Raw genomic sequence first — 15,708 nt, forward strand, 5'->3', positions numbered from 1 at the left:
GTAAGCGGCTAAAGGTTTCTTTGGAGGAAGGAATGGGAAAATAAATATTTTGTTCAATTGCCATGGTGTTGCAGAGACTCAGTGTTTCCTATGTCCATGAGTTTCAAGGACTGGCTCTAATAAAAAAACTAAGCAAGAGCCTGGATTTTTTGTTGTTGTTGTTTTGCTTTTTACTTTTGTTGTTTTTGTGACTAAAAATTTTATTTAATCATTTTTCTAATTTTGAACATGTTTAATTTTTTTTATTTTGATGGAATTTGTTTGTTAAAGTATAATTAACACTAACTCCTATACTAGTTTCAGGTATACAACATAATAATTCAATAATTCTGTACATTACTTAGTACTCACCATGATAAGTGTAGTCACCACCTGTCAGCAAATGACAGTATTACAATCTTGTGCTATATTCCCTATGCTATACATTTTCATCCCTATAACTGGGAATTTGTACCTCATTATACCCTTTATCTATTTCACCCATCGTCCCACTCAACTCCATTCTGGTAACCACCCATTTGTTCACAAGAGACTGATTGTTATAGGGACAGCTGCCTTCAACTTCTTGGGTTTCTATTCTTAATTTTTTTTTTCATTTTTAAGTTGAGCAGTTTCTTTATTGGCAGCCCATTAATTTGTGACTAGTGACATGGTGATCTGTTAACCATCTCCTTAGTTCTCAAAAGGACATTTTCCTTTGGCTGATACTTCAATGTTCACACTCACTTAAGCACTGCCATCTGGCCTCCATTAGGGCTTCTATCATCCTGGATTCCTGTTCTGAAACAGCATCTCCTATTATATCCTACACCATTGAGTTACCACTGAGCTTTTCAGTGATGGTGGTGCCCCTTTCTCTAGAACATTCATTATTGCTTTGGTTAAAATGGAAAGTGTCTTTTGAGCCCCCTCTAAAACTTCAGTTAGTGAGTTTTTTAACTTTAGGTAACATATCTACTAAAGCATATCCATTTTCTGAGAATTTTAATCTCTTTCTTCCACTATCTTTTATGGAAATTTTGACATTTCTATTTAGTGTTAACCATCATTTTCTCTAACTTCCAAGAGCCTTCCAACTTCCAAGAGCCTTCCCACTTCCAAGAACAGGATGTTATTACTATATTCTTGAGGCCTTGTTAAGATGATAAATCTTGTATCATGAGAGAGTCTATATCTATAAGCTCTCCATTATCAACATGATGACTATAACTATAATATATATAGGAGAATTGTTAAGAGGATAAACCCTGAGAGTTCTCATCACAAGGAATTTTTTCCTTTAGTTCTTTATTTTATTTTTATTGTATCTATTTGAGAAAATGGGTGTTAGCTGTACCTATTGTAATTATTTCACAATATATGCAAATCAAACCATTGTGCTGTCCTCTTTGAACTTACACAGTGATGTGTGTCATTTGTTTCTCAATAAAACTGAAAAAAAAAAAAGAATATGTCTGGAAATCGGGATTTGCTGGCATATTTTTGTTTCCCATCTAGTGATAAGAGTGAATGGGCAATTTCATGTATCACATGATGGCAGTGAGGCTCCATACCCATTGGGAGTAAAGGTATGAACCTTCCTGACAGAAAATGTAGGCCATCTAAAGTTCTACCCAAGGATGAGGGAAATCAGAATTGTGTAAACACATGTCTCTGATTACAAGAATATCCAAATACTCTTTTTTATCTCATTTTGGAAAAGTAAACACTTCCAGGGGCAGCCCTCAAATAAATGAGAGCCAATAGATAAGTTCTTAAAATGGATCCTCATGTGTATAATTTTAAGAGCCATTATATATGCTCTTTGGAAGGTTCCAAGCAGAACTAAGCACAGGTACCTACAATGACAACTTTGATAAAACACTCTTATAGCAACTTTCTCTCCTTATTTCAATTTCTCTACCCTTACTTCTATTCCCTGGGTTTATCTCTCAAACTCTTTGAATAGAAATAATTATTTCAGGCTAGGATAACAAATTAAAGTAGCCTGGAGTAGTAAAAAGAAAGGACTAAATGTGTAGTGAGTTATACTTCTACTAGTGGAAAGGAAAACTTACATGATTTATTTTAACTCTTGGCAAATAAAATCATAGAAGTAACTATCTTGGGGTCATCTCGGAAGGTACTTCCTAAGAAGGACATTTTGGGGCAAATGTGTGAAATGGCAAGCTTTGAGGTAAAAGGTGTATTTATTGGCTATTTTTGGTTGCATTACAAGTGCCTAACTAGTTAAGGTTCTTTTTCAGTGAGAACAAATTATGATTCTGTTCATAATAGAAAGGATTCAATAATTTCAACCTGCCATCAGGTGGGTGGAAGATATCCTACTGTTGGTGCCATAGTGGAGCTCAGCATTGATTTCTGCTTAAAACAGAGTGTATGATGAGAATTCTATGCTTAATTACACAGTGAAGGGAATTTTATATCATTAAGCTTGTTTGTAACCTCCATTCTTCATGAAATTTTATACTCGAGTCTATTAAACAAGAAACAAGGTGCCTGGTAAAGTGATGGTCTCTCATGCATAGACTTCTTTATCTCATCCACCTGATTATGGAAAGTTTCCTCTGCAGTGGATGCTCTCTGATGACTATTCACGTGAGAAACAAATATTTTCACAGCCAGTGTCCATTTTGAGCAGTATACCATTATACCCCTATTCTAGGTTTTCTAGTCTTAGTGTTACAAACATTCACTCCATGTTCCTATCTTCTTAAAAAAAAAAAATGTTAAACATTACCACAACTCAGATACTGGTACCTGTACCTTTATTTAGTTATCCTTTTATTGAAAATAAACAATCAGAAAATCACTTCATATTTTGTCCACTTTTAAGTTCTCTTCACCACTACACTTCCTGGTCATACAGAAGATGTATTGAGGCAACATGTATAGTCACCTGTAAATAAGGCCTGATGTTCTTTCACTCCATAGACTTGTCATAAGGAGCTCTCCAGAGGCCACTGGTGTAAGAGGAAGGCAAAGTGGCAATAGAGTCTGGGCCACGTGAACTTGCTCTATCTTCTGGAGGGATTGTCGTCTAATCTCACTTATACTGCATTTTTATCATAATAGATTGCTTCTATATACTTCCAGTTTTATGTCTTGGTGTACAGAAAGCTAGCAATTCATAATGGATATCTCATTTTTCAACAGGAAATAAAAAATCAATTTACAATAAAATGATATTTCAATGTGTAAATACTCAGACACAAGTACAATGGAAGGCATAACAAAGCAGAAATGTTCTGTATGTGTCTGCTACAAAGCTAAGCTAATACAAGTGTATCGTGTTGGTGACTCAATTTTGATCAGAATTGCCATTGGTGAAAAACTTTTCTGAAATAGTAAACAATTCTTGTAACATTCAGAACAAAATAAGGTAAAACTTTCTCATGATTTATTTTGGTGTTTGTTTTGTTGTTAATGTATAAAACATAGTTGGGTTTTGTCTCAGTTTTTTAACCCACAACTGACTCTTGAAGACTGAAAAGGAGTTCAAAAAATAAGGTTGGAGTTGGGAGAAGTTGAAGAAATAGAAAACCATGTATCAAGAAAGAGATGTGCCTGAGAAAGTTATGTTTGCAGGATAGAGTACTGAGGCCCGATATTTACCAACCTAATTCTCTTGCTGCAAAAATCTCTGTTATTCCATCCATGTTGTCGCAAATGGCAAGATTTCATGCTTAGCGAAATAAGTCAAGCAGAGAAAGACAACTATCATATGATCTCCCTGATATGAGGAAGTGGTGATGCAACATGGGGGCTTAAGTGGGTAGGAGAAGAATAAATGAAACAAGATGGGATTGGGAGGGAGACAAACCATAAGTGACTCTTAATCTCACAAAACAAACTGAGGGTTGCTGGAGGGAGGGGGTTTGGGAGAAGGGGGTGGGATTATGGACATTGGGGAGGGTATGTGCTTTGGTGAGTGCTGTGAAGTGTGTAAACCCTGTGATTCACAGACCTGTACCCCTGGGGATAAAAATATATGTTTATAAAAAATAAAAAATTAAAAAAAATCTCTGTTATTAGACAATAGTTTAATAAAACATCATACTATCTGGAGCCCAAGAAGCATATAGATTATTACCTTAAGCAATTCACAACTCAGTTTTCTTTGCCAGTAGTTGGTTTGGAAAAGGAAATGGGATCAATATTGGCCAATGATAAAGTAGTTGAAATTTGACAGAGTTGAGAGTTTCCACTGGTGTAAAAAATAGTCAAGAAGAAACTTCCCCTTTTTATTCATTGGATGTTGTTGACTCTGTATGGAATTGCAGTAGCCATCATGTTATAATGAGGAAAACAGGTATACACACTAAAGGTGTCAAAACAAAAAGAAGAAACATGGACTTTTGATCCTGACACTGAGTAAAGATTAACCAACATTTTAATATTCCTGACATCTGTATTTCTTGTTTCTTGAGTTAATATATGCCCTTATCAATTAAGCCATTTAATTTTATTTTTTTAAAGATTTATTTATTTTAGAGAGAGAGAGCGAGCCTGTATGTGGAAGGGGCAGAAGGAGAGAATCTTGAAGCAGACTTCCCACTGAGCATAGAACACTAGTCTGCTCCATCCTAGGACCCATGAGATCATGACCTGAGTCTAAACCAAGAGTCAGGTGTTTAACTGACTGAGTCACCCAGGCACCCCAGTTTAAGCCATTTTTAATCATAATTTCTGTACTATGCAACTGATATCATTCTAATTGCTATAGCAAGTGTTAAAGAGTTGTTTTAGCATTATATTTATATTCAGTGTCTAACCTATAATTTAACGACAAAAGGTTCTCAAGAAATGTGTTCATATTAATCATTAAATGAAATATTTCACTACTGAACCTAAGGAGTCATCCTATATTACTATTAGATATAAGAAAGAAAAAATTTATTTCTGTTGTTTTGATCCCAAAAGCACTTAGTAATCCATAATGGAAAGAAGGGGGTGGCCTATTCTATTTAATGTCTGTAAGATTAAATACTTTGCTAGTATAAAGGTGAATGAAAAATCATATGTACATTATGTTTATTACATACTCTGTATTATAAAAGTAATGCTATTTTAGAGTGATTTTAATGAAGATTACATATTAGTATTTTCTTTAAAAATTTGCAAAGTATTAGATTATGATACTGGTGATAGTGAAGATTGGTTTTCTAGCCTTTTCAAGAGGTGTTCAAGAGGTTTTACACACACACAGACACACACACATACACATACACACACACCAGAGGTACTCATTTCTATCTTTTATTTTGTGGTGAAATATAAAACTTAGTGTGTTACTTTCAAAATTATCTGGGATAGCCTTATATTATTTCTAGTAGGTAGCCAGTGTAAGGAAATCTCACAGAAAATATAATTATAAAGAATACAAGAGAATAAGAGATACAGGTTTCCAGTTATGAAATGAATTAATCTCAAGGATAAAAGGTAGAATGTAGGGAATACAGTCAGTGATATTTTTTGTAATAGAGTTATATGGTGACAGATGGTAGCTAGACTTGTGGTGCACATAGCATAACATATAGACTTGTCAAATTACTGTGTGACATGCCTGAAACTAATGTAACATCGTGTGTTAACTATACTTCAGTTAAAAAACAAGTTTTTACAATCGCAAACTAAAAGAGTAAGGGAACCTGGGGTGGACTAATTGGTTAAACATTGGACTCTTGGTTTCGACTCAGGTCATAATCTTAGGGTTGTGAGACTGAGCCGCACATTGGGCTCTGAGCTCAACAAGGAGTCTGCTAAATTTTTTCTCTTCCTCTCCTTCTTCCTCTCCCTGTGTTTGCACTCTCTCTCCCTCTCTCATATAAATAAATCTTTAAAAAAATAAAGGAGTAAGCTTTATAAGACTAAACGTGCAACTGTCTTGCTCTTACTACTGTAGGATGATCACCAAGTGTTTTCATCAAAGTAATTGGATAAATACGGTCAATGCTGAAAATTATTATTAAGTCTATTGCATACATGAAATGTTGAGCAAAGTGTGGTGGGGGATGGGGAACTCAAGAAAGAATAGAGGAAAAATGGAGGAAAAGAAAAGTTCTTTTCTTTCTTTTTTTCAAAAGAAGCCTTGTCACAAAAACAAATTGGAAGGACCTGTCATTTTAATGAGAGAGATTGTATAAGGCAGAGACAATTTTTTTTCTGCATTCTATGATTCAGTTCTCTGTTTATTCAGAAATGTTAAAGCAATAAAGTCTAGAACATACTTTCATAATGTAATTACTAATGGTATGTGTCAAATGCTAACCCTCTGTCAAATTTGGCATTGTCCCTTATATTGGGTAAATGCAGCTTATTTCTTGGATGTATTTCATGTACTTCATATTAGATGTAATATTAATATTCCCAGAAGCACTTAGAAAGAGGTAATTTGTATGATGATTAGAAGAAAACTTGAGCATCAGGAGACATATTTCTTAAAGGACTTTTGTTGTGCAAATGTTTAAGTGTGAATCAGGCATAGAGTTTTAAATGTATGCTTCTTAAAGACTTAGAGAATCATCTATGAGAGAAACAACAATGATGAAATTGGCTATCTCTTCCATAAGGAGATTAGAATCTAAATCTGAAGAGTGCAATATATTAATTGACCTTTTAAATAACTGATTTCTCAATTTTAAAGCTTAGTGAGCCATCTTGGATTGAACATGGAGACAATACCTTTTCTGTTGTTTTTAAAAGTAACATTATATTTTCTTACATTCTGCTAAAGTCTTCTGTTTCTATTTCTCTAGTTCAGATAGTAAATACTGAACCAGAATATTAACTGAATTCTCATAAAACACATAGGATGAGGCTTATACTTGTTTTTCGTTTTGTTTAGGAGTTGAGTTTGTAACACTGTATGACCGTATGTGATTTCTGATTGCTAATAAATTAAGTAAAAATGGACTTATACGGGGGGCACCTGGGTGGCTCAGTCAGTTAAGCGACTGCTTTTGGGTCAGGTCATGATCCCAGGGTCCTGGGATCGAACCCCACATCGGGCTCCCTGCTCAGTGGAAAGCCTGCTTCTCTCTCTCTTTCCCTCTGCCTACCTGTGCTCTCTCGCTCTCTCTCTCTCTTTCTCTCTGTCAAATAAATAAATAAAATCTTTAAAAAAAATGGACTTATACTGACATTGCCTATGTATCTATACATTATTACCATTTATTTTAAGAGGAGATTGGAAATTTCCATTTTTAATTGAAATAATCATATGTAATACAGTAATTAAATAATAATTCATATATCTAAAACTCTCATCCACTAAAGAAATACTATATAAAATATTAAAATATAAAACTTTCACATATATGTATAATATGTATATCCTTTGCTATTTGTTTACTTTTCATTTAGAATAAAAAGGCTTAGAAGCTGAAAAGAATTTAATTAATCAAGTTTCTTCTCATTTGATCTGAATATAATTTGAATATAATGATCTGAAATTTAGTTTTAAAACTGCAAAGATCTATCACTACATATCGTATAGAAACTAAATGGCAATAAGGAAAGCCTTAATAGCGGCAAACATGACAACTATATATAATGCACTTATTTCTTAAAAATACAACTTAAACTGACACAAGATGAAATAGAAAATCTGAATACTTCTATAGTAAAAGTTGAATTAATTACCAAAAAACTTTCCCCAAAACTCCAGGCCTACATGCTTTCTGATGAACTGTAGTGGATATTTAAGGAGTAAATAATGTCAATTTTACACAAGCTTTTTCAGAAAATAGAGAAGAGAATGATTTCCAACTCATTTTATGAAGTCAGAGGAGTCCTAATATCAAAACTTCATGAAGTTGTTGCAAATTTAAGACTACAAAAAGTACAGGGTAGCAATCAAACACACTTTCTTCTCATTAAAATAATACAATGTTACTGATTAAAATCAAGCTTTACTAAAAATGCACTTCCACATCCTGTGACGTTATTTTAAAAATCTCCTGACATTTGTTAGTGAGGAGAAAAAAAATGAGGATTTTGATTATTCCATATGAAAGTGCAAATTCTTAGTTCCTTTGCTGTTGCAAATGAACACTGAGCATCTGCAGTTCTCTAATCTTAAGAATAAAGGACAAGATATATATATATATCAATCACCACACAATGTCATTGCTTTTATGTAGTAAAGTGTATAATCAGGTGCTACTTATCTGGAAGTTAAATTGCTGACCACCTTGTTCATTCGGAGAATAACTTCCATCTCGAAATATGTGTGAAAGGCCTTTCTAGCAGGACAGGACCATTTAATGTAGGTAAGGAGAGCTAAAGGAAGCTGTGTAGAGTGCCATTTGCATGTTATGTTAATTGGTATTATAACAGAAGAATAGTTTATTTCATATTAGTTATTTAATAAATATATTGAAAATCTATAAGAACTGAAGTTTGGCAAATGGTTAAAAACAATAACATTATGATGTTGATTAAAATTTCTAAATCTTGTTTGTATGCTGTTGCACATTGTAAATTGCCAAGAAGGGAATAAAGTAAACCTAAAAACAATATATGACCATGCAGATTTTTAGTGCATAGAATTCTCCAGCTGAGTTTGTAAATGGTTGCTGAAATCCAGTTGTGCTTTACTCAGCAACCATGCTGTTCTTTTTTGGAAAGGGAACATCTTTTCTAGTTAGCTCAAAGTTGCCTGTTTTGCTTTCCTACAGTGAAGACATTTTTTCCCCCTAATTGGTTAATCTGGATTTTTTCCCAGTTTTATTGAGATACAATTGGTATATAACCTTGTATTAGTTTAAAGTGTACAACATGATTTGATATATCTATTTCTTGCAAAATGATCACTGTAGTAAGTTTGGTAAGCTTTCAATCATCTTAGATTAGTTTTTTTTTTTCTTGTGATGAGATCTTTTAAGATCTATTCTCAGAAACCTTATAATATACAATATAATATTGTTAACTTTACTAACCATACTGTACATTGTATCCCCAGACATATTATCTTACAACTGAAAGTTTGTACATTTTGACCACCTTCCCTTCTCTCCCCAAATTCCCTAAGTGTACAGAAGGTAAATACCCTGAAATTTTTCATTTCCTTTCTTTTCTTTGTCTCCTACTCCCCCACCACACACACATTTCTTGTTCCCAATTTTAGAGGAAAAATTTTGGTGTTCCACCATTAAGAATGATTTTAGCTCTAGAATTTTTTGTAGATGCCTTGTATCAGGTTGACGAGCTTAACTTCTACTCTTCTTTTGCTGAGATGTTTTGTCAGGATAGAATATGTTGGACTTAGTTAAATGGTTCTTCCGTGTCTATTGAGATGATCATGTGGTTTTCCTTTCTTATTCCATTCATATAATAAATTCCAAAAAAAGTTTTGGTTATGAAATCAAAGTTGCATTCTAATAAACTTCATTGAAATATCATTTACATATCTGTGAATTACCAGGTTTACACGTACCCCTGGGGATAAAAATATATGTTTATAAAAAATAAAAAATTTAAAAAAAAGAAATATCATTTACATATAATAATATGCACTCACTTCAAATGAACAGTTCAATGAGATTTTCAAATATATTCCCATATATTACTTATAATTATAACCCAGTCATTTTAGAATATTACTGTTACCCCAAAAGTTCCTTCATAACTCATTGCAATTATTCTTTTACAGCTAGCTCTTACCTAGTAGCACATTTGATATAATTGCTATTACTGCAGAATCATTTCACTTGTCCTAAAAATCTATGTAAATAGAATCATGCAATTTATACACTTTTATGTCTTGTTTCTTTCACTCACTGGAGTGAAGAGAAACTCAAGTGAGTGAGTTTTCACTCAAGTGAGTGAAAGAAACAAGACATAAAAGTGTATAAAAATGTGGGATTTTTACATGTTTTGGTTATCTGTAGTTCATTTCTCTTCTTGCTGAATATTATTTTATTGTATGTATACACCAAAATTTATCATCTTGCCTAGTAATAGACATTAATGTTGTTCTTATGTGGGAGCAGTAATTATTTAAATGATCTACATTGATGTACAAGTTTTTGTATGGCCACGTATTTTTATTTTTCTTGGGGAAATACCTAAGAGTAGAATATCTAGGTTGGCTGTGGCTTTACATCAAGTAGATGTTAAAATTTATAATAAACTATCAAGCTGCTTGAAAAATAGTAACTGTTTAATATTTCCACCAGCAATATATGAAAATTTTGATTGTTTCACATCTGCAGTTGTTATTATCAATTGTTTAATTCTGGATATTTTATTGACTATATATAGGTGTTTCATTATGATTAATTTAGATTTCTTTGATATCTAGGGATATCAGGCATTTTAACATTTATCTATTGGCCATTTATCCATATTTTTTATTTTATGAATTATCTGTTTAAATGTCACATTTGTCACATTGGGTTGTTTGTCTCATTATTTGGTTGAAATGTTCTTTTTTTTAAAAAAGATTTTATTTATTTATTTGACAGAGATCACAAGTAGGCAGAGAGGGAATCAGAGGAGGGGGGGGATGCAGGCTCCCTGCTGCTCAGAGAGCCCGATGTGGGGCTCGATTCCAGGACCCTGAGATCATGAACTGAGCTGAAGGCAGAGGCTTTAACCCACTGAGCTACCTAGGCGCCCCTGAAATGTTCTTTATCAGGCATTTTTATCGCAAATATTTTCTTCCTGTGTGTGGCTTACACTTTTATTATTTTAATTTTGAAGCACATTTTTAAAATCAATCCCAAATTATTTTCTCTTATAATTTGTATTTCATGTACTATTAGAAATATTGTCCTGCCATGGATCAAAAATAATTTCTTCTGCATTTCCTTCTATATATTTTATTTGTTATTTCTGGAATTTCCATCTGGTTCTTTTTTTGTTCTCTACTGAGACTTGCCATTTCTTGACTAAAATTTTCATTCATTGAATAAATGGCCTTTTATTTCACTGAGGATGTAGTAGCCACTTTTAAATTTTTGTCTGCTAACATCTGTTTTCTCTTAGTTTGAGATTTAATTGATTTTCTTTTCCATTTTTGTGTTCCATTTTCTGGGTTCTTGGTATGTCATCATCTTTTGGATTGCATTTTAGACATTATGAGTATTATTGATTCTGTTATTATCTTCTATTATCATTTCCTTTCTTTTAGAAGGTGATTTTTTGTTTGTTTCTTTTTTGTTTTTGCTTGTACTTAACCTTTACAGTTTGGTTCTTGGGGAACAAATCTGGTCTTGATTCAGAAGTGAATTCTTCTTGAATCTGCTTTGCATGTGGGTACTTGAGGGATCAGACAAGTCATGGTTAGAAAGTTTGTAGACTCCCATTTCTGTGAAGACTTATATTTATGATTCCACTACTATCTTGTAATTCCTAGCTTCCTGGCTTCTCTTTTTGAGTTTCTCTAGGCCAGAAAACCATGGTATTTTCCAAGTGTATCCCCTGCTGCCCATATGTATATCTTTCAGACTGTACTTAAAAGGCTGTAGTTTGTGGAAACTGTAATCTATCTGTATAATATAGCTACTCATATTCCATCTTCTAAGAAAGCATACCACTCCAACCACAATAGTTTTGCTTCTGTTCACACTGGAGAATAATAAAATGGCTTTTTTTTTTTCATTATGTCTGTGTTAGATTCACCCAACTTTTGCATGGTTAGTGGTCTGACAAGAGAGTCCACCCATGATGAGGTACTTTGACCCATTGAAACAAATATAATCACTCTCTCTTTTCTCCTTAAATTATACTAAATACATCAGGATGAATAGAAGTGGGAGATGTTACTTGTATGGAAGAAGGAAAATTGTGTGGAGGATTTCGTTTTCTGCCACTTTGTCATATTTCTGATTACTCTGATTATCTTGTCCTCAATGGTAACATGTTCTTCTATGGGTATAAATTTTCATCATTTTATTATGAACCAATCATCATCTTACTTAAAAACTGATAGAATGTGCCTTTATTTTTCTTATAGTCACCTTGAAGTCTGAGCAGTCCTGGAATCACAAAAATTATCTGGTGTTATTTAAATCTCTATTATTGTTTATTTCCACGGCAGTTACAGTTCAGTTTATTGATTCTTCTTAATTTGGTTTTCATAGTAAGAGGTAAGTGCATTAAAATTAACATTAACAATTTTCATTTTTCTCTTGCTTTTCACGAAACATGTTTTTAATAACAGACATCTTTATTCTCCCTTTCTCTTCCTTTCATTTTCCTGCTGCCATTTTTTTTTTCATTTTCCATGTTAAATTCTGTTAATAATTAAAGCTGGACTTCTAATTTTCTTTCTTGGGCATGATCCCATTGTTTTATTTTATGAATACTCATAATGAAAAATATGGACAAAATATCCCTAGAGTCTCAAAATTAAAGTTAGACAAATCCTATCCATCTTGTGCTCTAATCAAGCATTGAACCCTGGCAATTTGCTTCCTCCTACTAGCAGCCTGCTCTATGTCAGGCATGTTACAAATTTTCTCTCTCCCTTTTCAACTTTGATGACTCTGTTTTTTTTGTTTTGTTTTGTTTTGTTTTTTTAGATTTTATTTATTTATCAGAGAGAGAGAGGGGGAGAGAGCGAGCACAGGCAGACAGAATGGCAGGCAGAGGCAGAGGGAGAAGCAGGCTCCCTGCTGAGCAAGGAGCCCAATGTGGGACTCTATCCCAGGACGCCGGGATCATGACCCGAGCCGAAGGCAGCTGCTTAACCAACTGAGCCACCCAGGCGTCCCAATGACTCTGTGTTTTAACAGATAACACAACTGTGTATTTATGTTTTCAGCAAATTATGTACTCTTCATGGGAGCCACTAAAAAACTGTCGGTGTTGGGTCACAGGATGATAATTTCTACATAGAATATAAGCACAATGCAACTGTTTAAACAGAGTAAAACCATTTGATTCTATATAAACCTGTTCAAAATACTACTATGAAGTATTCCAAATGCAATATTATCCAGTTTGAACTTACCAAAATGCTTTAAATACTACCATTTGAATATTATAATTGATATTCACTCCTCTATTTATTAATCACAGCTGAAATAAATTTAAATTTAAAGTTCATAAAATTATGGGCTGTGATATCTGTATTTCTAATACCACTGTGAAATATCTAATACCACTGGATACACAGGGGAGAATAATCTGATCTGAATTTGAAATAATTATAAAGATGAGGAACATTTTTATAGGTAGTAAGCAAATGATTTGAGTGACAAATAGTATATAAAATACAATTTTTAAAAATGTTTAGTAAAGATCATTTACTGCAGTCTTAGTAGCAGGATTCTTCAGTTATATCCAATGTGCTTAAATATACTCACCAGGCTCATTTTTTCCCCCTAATAGACTCTATTTTATAATAGGCTTTTTTGTCACTCTTGATAAATATCAAGGAGCATAATTACTGGATTGCATGGAAATCCTATGTTGAGTTTTGTAAGAAATAGCCAAATGGTCTTCAATGTGGCTATACTTTCTTTGCATTCCCATCAGAAATGAATGAGAGCTTCTGTTGCTCCGCATCTGTGCCAGCATTTGGTACTATCAGTGTTCTGGATTTAGGCCATTCTAACAAGCATGTAGTGATATGTCCTTGTTTTAATTTGCATTTTTCTAATGGTATAGGATGTGACTCATCTTTTCATATGCTTATTTGCTATCTCTGTATCTCCTTTGGTGAAGTGTCTATTAAGGACTTTGTCTCATTTTTTTAATTAATTATTTTGTTTTCTTACTGTTGAGTTTTAATAGTTCTTTGTACATTTCGGGTAATAGTCCTTTATTAGATGTGTTTTTGCAAATACTTGATCCCAGTGTGCGGCTTGTTTTTTCATATTCTTGACAGTGTTTTTCACAGATTAGAAATTTTAAAATTTATTAGTAAATCTCAATTTTAAGTAAAAGCATAAGGAAGGTTCAAATCCAACAGTTCAATACAAATTTAATATATTTTTACTTTATTTCTGTGTGTTATTTAAGAGTATTATTGCTAGAAGTGAATCCTCAATTCCCTGAACACTATTTTTGGTCTTATCATAAAAGTAGCTCATTCGTTTTGTAATTTTGGGGGAAAAGTAAAAAGCATAAATTAGCTGATAGCACATATTTATCTTTCAAAAAGCAATTTATTGGTATAGTTTACATATAACAAAATGTACCTATTTTAACTGTATAGCCTAAGCATGTTAATATGTACACACACACACACACACATACCATTTAACCATCTTTGTATCAATATCTAGGTAATTTCCACCATCCCCAAAATCTTCATCTTGTCCCTTTAACTCTTTCTCTCTCTGACCTCCTTTCCCAACTCCCTTCTGTAATACACAACCATTTATCTAATTTTTGTCAGCATAGATTAGTGTTACCAATTTATAGTTATATACACAAAAACATAATACTGTGATTTTTGTCTGGCTATTTTTGTTTAGCACAACATTTTGAAGACTCATTCATGTTTTTGCATGCACTAAATATTTTCTCCTTTTTATTATTGAGTAGTTTAGATATACAACAATTTGATTTTCCATGCTTCTTTTCTGTTTCATACAGCTTTCCCCCCCTCAACTTCCTCATTTTTCCTTAGTATCTCAAAGTGAACATGTTTTAAACTTGATTTCTTATTTTTCAGAGATTTAAAAAATTTGTATCCAGTTTTTCATGTGAAAATATTTGAATTTATTCTTGACTTTTCTAGTTCTTTTACTATTTCAATAAATGACCAAGTGTGTAGACTCCTAATCATGTGTACTATTTCTCCATAACCACTGATGCAATTTGAATTTTAACTACCAGTATTTCTTGCCTAAGATTTTGTAACTTTTGCCCCAAGACTATCTTCTCAAAGATAGTCTTGGGGCCTCTAATCAGTTCCTTCGCCATTTACTGGTGTGTGTGTGTGTGTGTGTGTGTGTGTGTGTGTGTGCGCGCGTGCGTGTGTGTGTGTGTGTGTTTTAATTTATTTAATTGACAGAGAGATAGAGAGCACAAGTAAGCAGAGTGGCAGGCAGAGGGAGAGAGAGAAGCAGACTCTCTGCGGAGCAGGGATCCTGATGTGGGCCTAGATCCCAGGACCCTGAGATCACGACCTGAGCGGAAGGCAGAGGCTTTAACCAGTGAGCCACTCAAGCACCCCCTGGGGTGTGTTTTTAAACAGAAAATGCTTTCCTGCTTACAATCTCCAATTGCTTCTTTCAGTTATAGAAGAAAGTGAATATCATAAATAGGCATAGGTGATTCTTACTGTCAGAGTAAGACTCTGACACTCAGTAGCCTAGTGGACTCTAATCCTTCTGCACTGAACTTTGTTAGCTCCAGTATTTTCATCCAGTACCTTCCTGCCCCAGGGCCTTTGGACAAGTTCCCTACCCTATTCATATGCGTATTTTCCCACTCACATTTCAAATTTCACCTAAATATTACTTCATCAGGGAAACCTTTCTTGAGTTTACTGGTTACATGAACCTCTCTTATTAAAGTTCACCTATCATCATGAATCCTACTTTTTTCCATACTGCTTTTTGACTCTGATTCAATTATTAATGCATTTGCTCAATGTCAGTGTCTTTATGTAAGTGCCTTTATCGGTAAGGGGAGATGGCATGTTTATTTCAATTGCTGCTGTGTTCATAGCAGTTAATGAAGTATTCCTGTATTTTAAGTTCTTAATGTTTGCTGAATTAACTGTAAGGGAAATGAGTCTTTGAC

The sequence above is a fragment of the Mustela nigripes genome, chromosome 13 (assembly GCF_022355385.1).
Source record: "Mustela nigripes isolate SB6536 chromosome 13, MUSNIG.SB6536, whole genome shotgun sequence".
Classification (NCBI taxonomy): Eukaryota; Metazoa; Chordata; class Mammalia; order Carnivora; family Mustelidae; genus Mustela; species Mustela nigripes.